Below are 6,133 nucleotides of genomic sequence, written 5' to 3'. Positions count from 1 at the left end.
ATGATAGTATGTATATGTTTTCAGTGTGTGAAGACACTTGGATGTGGTTGATTTGTGCCTTGTGTCAGATCTTTCGGGGTACACTTAAGCCACTTGTGTTACAGTAGTGAAAAATGCCAATATGGATGATGAATGTTTTGGAAGAATTTACAGTATTCTGCTTTTTCTTCTTTGTTGCTTAAAATCTGAAGTGGTAACTATTTAGCTGTAATTATGTAAAAGTCCTATTGGTTTTCTTATATTTATAAAATATTAAAAAAATTAAATACTTCTCTGAATACGCAAACAGTTCAGATTCACTAAACATTTCATTTGACATAAGATTTCTGAGATGAGGCTATAATTCCAGTTTTCAGGTAAAATGAAAGTTTAGGAAGTGTAAAGCAATATTGTAGTGTCAGGGGAAGAGAAGACAAGGGAAGGAGAGAGACCCCAAAATGTTATTCTTTTTACATATCTTATCCAAAGATATGCTAATAATTTGCCAGAAACAAGAGCTATTACTCTTTCAGTGAAAATCTATGTAGTTTTATTTTAAGGCTTTAGTAACCTTTCTTTTGCAGGAGTCACACACTTATTTAAAAATAGGTTATTTTACTTTGTGATCTAATGCCTGTCCAAAAACACATGTGCACACACACCTCTCAGCACAGAACCTGCGCTGTTGCTTGTCTTTAACAGAGGTCTTAGAGGCCTTAGCTCTTCTCCTGTGTTCGTGTGGCTTAGTTCAGAGGAAAGATCCAAAGGCTGAACAGCTTGTTGACTTCCAACAGTACTGAATTTAGATGTTAACCACTCTGTTAGACAGTCGGGGAGCAGCCAAGTAAGCAGTAACAAGCTCTTTTATTCAAATATTATTTACAACAATTAACCCAATAAATGACTTTTACAGAAGTAGTACCTTACACAGATGAATCCCCTGATCTCCAGAAGAGGTCAAAATTATAAATATATTTCAAAATGCCTAGAGTAAGGATTGAATCCAAGTTACAAATGGATTCCTTTCACCCCTAGTACACAACTATTTTGGAGGTGATGGATGGAGTGGGTGTTGAAAGGAATCTGGTGAACTAGTAAATGTCACAAAAATAACCCAAATGGCAGGAACAGATTAAGTTACATACAACACCTGTTATGCTGCACTTTTCGGCAGGGCTTATCTAATTTATAAGCTGGATATTTTTAGATCTTTATAGGACCTCCCAGACATTTGATATATAGTGGAAACTAATAATTGTAACTACCAGGTATCATTTTAAAACATGCATGTCATGATCAAGTTGAATAGTAAACTAAGATTATATTTAGTTTTTCTTGCTTATACTGAACTTGAATTTTATTTAAAGTTACAATTGTAACCTCTATCCAGAGTACATCATTTGGATGGTGTTCTCCTATTTTGCATAGTTCTTTTGCAGGAACACCTTTTTCTTCCCACACCTGAAAGACATGCACTTTAGGTTGAGTTGTGACTAAATTATTTAGGATAGTTTGTGCCAGTGAGAGTCAGCAGAATCCACCCCCCAATATTACTCTCATGCACAATATTATGTGAAGCACATGCGAAGATAGATACTATTCATCAGTTATGTGTTGTAATGTTACAGTGACATAAGACTGTACTGCCCTTAAACACTGCATTGCATGCTAAAACAATAAACATATCAGAGAAAAAGTAAAATACACATTGGACATCGTTATCCGTTTTGCCTTGTTACAAGTGCTAGGCCAGTGATTTTCGGGCTAGTAACCTTTGTTGCTGGTTTGGCTTTGTCTGAGCTTAATTCCAAGTGAAGTCGGCTGAGACGATGCACACAAATATTAGTGAGATTTCCACAATACCTTATCTTTCCTAGGCAAATTTTGCATTAAGCCATGTTCAGGTCCTATTTTCCATTCGCTTCGTAAAATCCAAAGTAAGTCCGTGTTTTAGATTTGAAATGAGGAGTGCTGCATGAAACTGGTGTCAAACCTATTAACTTATTCTGACAGGTTTCCTTTTTTTTCCACTGTGACACAGGCAGGACCTTTACTGCTCAATAGCCAAAGTCAGCATACATGCACCCCATTAACAAAATCTAACCATGTACAACAAAAACATAAATTATGTATTGGAGCACTGTAAATAAAACATTTACTATCACATATTTATCTTTGTTGGAATTATACTAATTTAATTATGTAATTCATTTGGGTAAATTTCATACACTGCTCACATGGTACGCACAGTTCCCTCCATAAAGTTTGGGACAAAGACACATTTTTCCCTAGATTTACCCCTCTGCTCCACAGTTTAAAATTATAGATCAGACAATTCAGATGTGATTAAAGTGCCAATTGTGGACTTTAATTTCAGGGAATTTGCATACATTTTGGTCATACCATGTAGAAATGGCAACACTGTTTATACATAGCTCCCCTATTTCAGGGCACCTTAATGTTTGGGGCATAACAATGGTAGATATATTGAAGCAGTGATATTCCTTGTATGTAATGACGACTTGAAGTCTGTGATTCATAAATATCTGCAGAGGCCAAGTATTCTCTCTGGTGATGCTCTGCCAAGCCACTGTTGCAGCCGTCTTCAGCTCTTGCTTGTTTTGAGGGCTTGTCCTCTTTAGTTTTCTCTTGGGCATATGGGAGGCATTCTCACTTAGATTTAAATCAGGTGACTGGCTTGGACGTTCAAGAATTTTCCCTGTGTTGCCTTAAAGGTATATTTGGGATCATTATTTTGTTGTAGAGGATACGATGTTTTTATACACCTGAGAATTTTTTGCCATCAGCAGTTACTTCATTGATGACGATAATTGTGCCAGTATCATTGGCAGCCATACATGCCCAAGCCATAACACCCCCACCACCATGTTTAACACATGAGGTGGTATGCTTTGGATCTTGGGCAGTTCCTTTCCGTCTCCACACTTTGTTCTTGCCTTCACTCTGATACAGGTTCATCTTTGTCTCACTTGTCCACAAGACCTTTTCCAGAATTCTGCAGGCTCTTTTAAGTACTTTTTGGAAACTAATCCGGCCATCCTTCAAACCAACAAGTGGTCTGCATCTTGCATTGTGGCCTCTGTATTTCTGTTCTTCAAGTTTTCTGTGGATAGTAGTCTCTGACACATACACATCCGCCTCCTCAAGACTCTTTCTCATGTTCCAGACAGACTTTTGGGCTTTTTTTCTTTACCATAGTGAGTATTTTTGTGTAATCAGCAGTGGAGGTCTGCTTTGACCTACCAGTCCCTTTGTGATTGCTGAGCTCATCAGTGCATTCATTGCAATGATATTTCAGACAGTTGATTTTAGGTAATCCTAAGGTTTTACTGATGATATCTCTTAACAGATTTATTTCTGGTTTTCAGCCTCATAATGGCTTCTTTGGCAAAGCTCATGTCCTTGTGTTGAACTGCGGCAACCACATATCCCAAGGTCAGAAGCAAGCCTAGGCATCTTATGCCTGCACTAATGAAGTAGTGAAACACACCCGAGTAATCACAAACACCTATAATGCCACGTGTCCTAAACATTATGGTGCCTTGAAATGGGGGAACCATGTATAAAAGTGTTGTAATTTCTACATGGTGGGACTGAAATGTGCACAAACACTTTAAACTCTGCAATTTGCACTTCAATCATGTCTGAATTGTTCGATTTGTAATTTTAAACTGTGGAGCAGAGGGGTAAATAAAAAAAAAAAAGTGCCTTTGTGCAAAACATATAGATAGATAGATAGATAGATAGATAGATAGATAGATAGATAGATAGATAGATAGATAGATAGATAGATACTTTATTAATCCCAATGGGAAATTCACAAAGGAGGACAATGTACCTGTGTGGGCATGACGATACAAATTTAATAATGTAATTCAGTTGGATATATTACATTAACTTCTCAAATGGTACATAGTTTATAGTGTCAGCTATTGAGTTTTGATCAACATTCTTAAAAATTGCAATTTGTAACTGAGTTAATTTTTTCCCACTACTATTTGTGTGTGTTTTGGCTTTTGACATCCTTTCCATGTCCAAGTTACCCATGTTCTGTTTATGTGGATAATGAGCAATTAATCAGTTTTTAAACCTTCTTAAGCCAATTTACAGTCAGTTAAGGGTTATGTGGTGATTGGCAGAGAACAATCATGGTATGAGTGCCAGTCCACAGCTTGTCATGCAAGCAGTGAACCTTGTATGCACATCTATGGAGCCTAGGAGAAAACCAAGTGGACGCTGGGAGAACATGTAAACATCACACTGTAATTCAAACCCAATACTTTGGACCAATGAGACATCAGTGATAACCCCTATGCTACCACACTTTAGAAGCAAGCATTTGTATGGCATTGTACTGCAGTTTATTTTTTATGGATCATACTTTTTTGTGAACGTTACCTCTTCTGAATAATAAACTAATTGTTATGGTGAAGTTGTTTATTCATTCTGTCATTTTCTCACCCTGTTTATCCTGAGCAGGGTCACAGGGAGTGTTGGAGCCTATCCCAGCTAGCATAGGGTACAAAGCAGGAGCAAACTGGGTGCCAGTCTGTTGCATAGCAATCACACACACACATGGGTCAATCCACCTAACTTGCATGTATTTGGGCTGAAGGAGGAAACCCATGCAGACGCAGAGAGAGCATAAACTCCACACAGAGAGGACCAGGGAAGCAAACCCTGGTCTCCTTACTGCAAAGCAGCAGCACCACATCGGTGCCTCATTGCTTGTTCAGTGTTTTATAAATAATACACATACCACCACTTTACCTAACCTAGTACTAGGTAAGATGCGCTTTTGCCTACAAAGTACCTTGAATTCTTCAAGGCATGGATTCAACACGTTTTGGAAAACATTGTTTTTAAAACTTTGGTCCATGTTGAAATGACGGCATAATGCAGTTCCAATTCATTGTCCGACTCATTAAAAGGTGACTCGCTGGACTGAGATCTGGGGATGGTGCAATTCACTGGTGTAAACTGAAGTCACCGTTACATTTATAGAAGCAGCCCATGATGATGCATGCTTTGTGACAGAACCCATTATCTAACTGAAAGTATATATCATTGGAAAATGGTGTATTGTGTCCACAGACAGATGAATGTACTTGTCAACAATACTTGGGTTTGGTGTTGTTAAGCTGATGCTCAGAATCTTGAATTATCCCAGTAAAACACTATCCAAACTATTCACTACCTCCACCTGATCTGTTGACACAGGATAGGCTGGATTCATGTTGTTTATGTCAAATTCTCATGGCAGAAATTGAGGTTTGTCGAGCCAAGGGATGTTTTTCCATTTATCAGTCACCCAGTATTGGTGCTCATGCATTGACTATACCATTGTTTTCCTCACAGGAGATGAGACAATGGTGAATTTCAGCTGCTGTAAGGCGATCATCTGCTTCAAGATCTAACATGCAGCTAGACATGCCATAATGTCCAACATTTTTGTAAAGCACAGATATTTATGCATGTGTGGTCATTCTTCTGTCTTCTCTCATTAACAAGGAATTTTCTTCCACAGAATTACTGATCACTGGATAATAAAGGGTAAGTAAGTAGTAAGAAAAGTAGTCAGTAGTAAGAAAAGGGTCCAGATTCAAATAAACAGGGAAAAAGTGTCTTTTGTAAATGCAACACAATCCAGGATGAGAAAAAAAAAACTACTCTAAGATAAACGCTGTAATCCAGAGAGAGACAATGTACCTGTTATTTCCAAAGTGGTTGGGGGGAAAAAGAAAACTCAGCAGTTACTGTCTTTGATGGCATGCTACGTTTATTGGTGCTCTTAATTGAACCTTATCAGTGTTGTTCAAATCCTCAGTGAGTTAACTGATGGGAATTGTAGTCCCTGTGTCAGCGGGGTGTGTGTGTGGGGGGGGGGGGGGGGGGGTATTTTTATTACAGTAATCCCTCCTCCATCGCAGGGGTTGCATTCCAGAGCCACCCGCGAAATAAGAAAATCCGCGAAGTAGAAACCATATGTTTATATGGTTATTTTTATATTGTCATGCTTGGGTCACAGATTTGCGCAGAAACACAGGAGGTTGTAGAGAGACAGGAACGTTATTCAAACACTGCAAACAAACATTTGTCTCATTTTCAAAAGTTTAAACTGTGCTCCATGACA

This window comes from Erpetoichthys calabaricus, chromosome 11, assembly GCF_900747795.2.
Source record: "Erpetoichthys calabaricus chromosome 11, fErpCal1.3, whole genome shotgun sequence".
NCBI lineage: Eukaryota > Metazoa > Chordata > Cladistia > Polypteriformes > Polypteridae > Erpetoichthys > Erpetoichthys calabaricus.
This window is presented reverse-complemented; position numbering follows the sequence as displayed.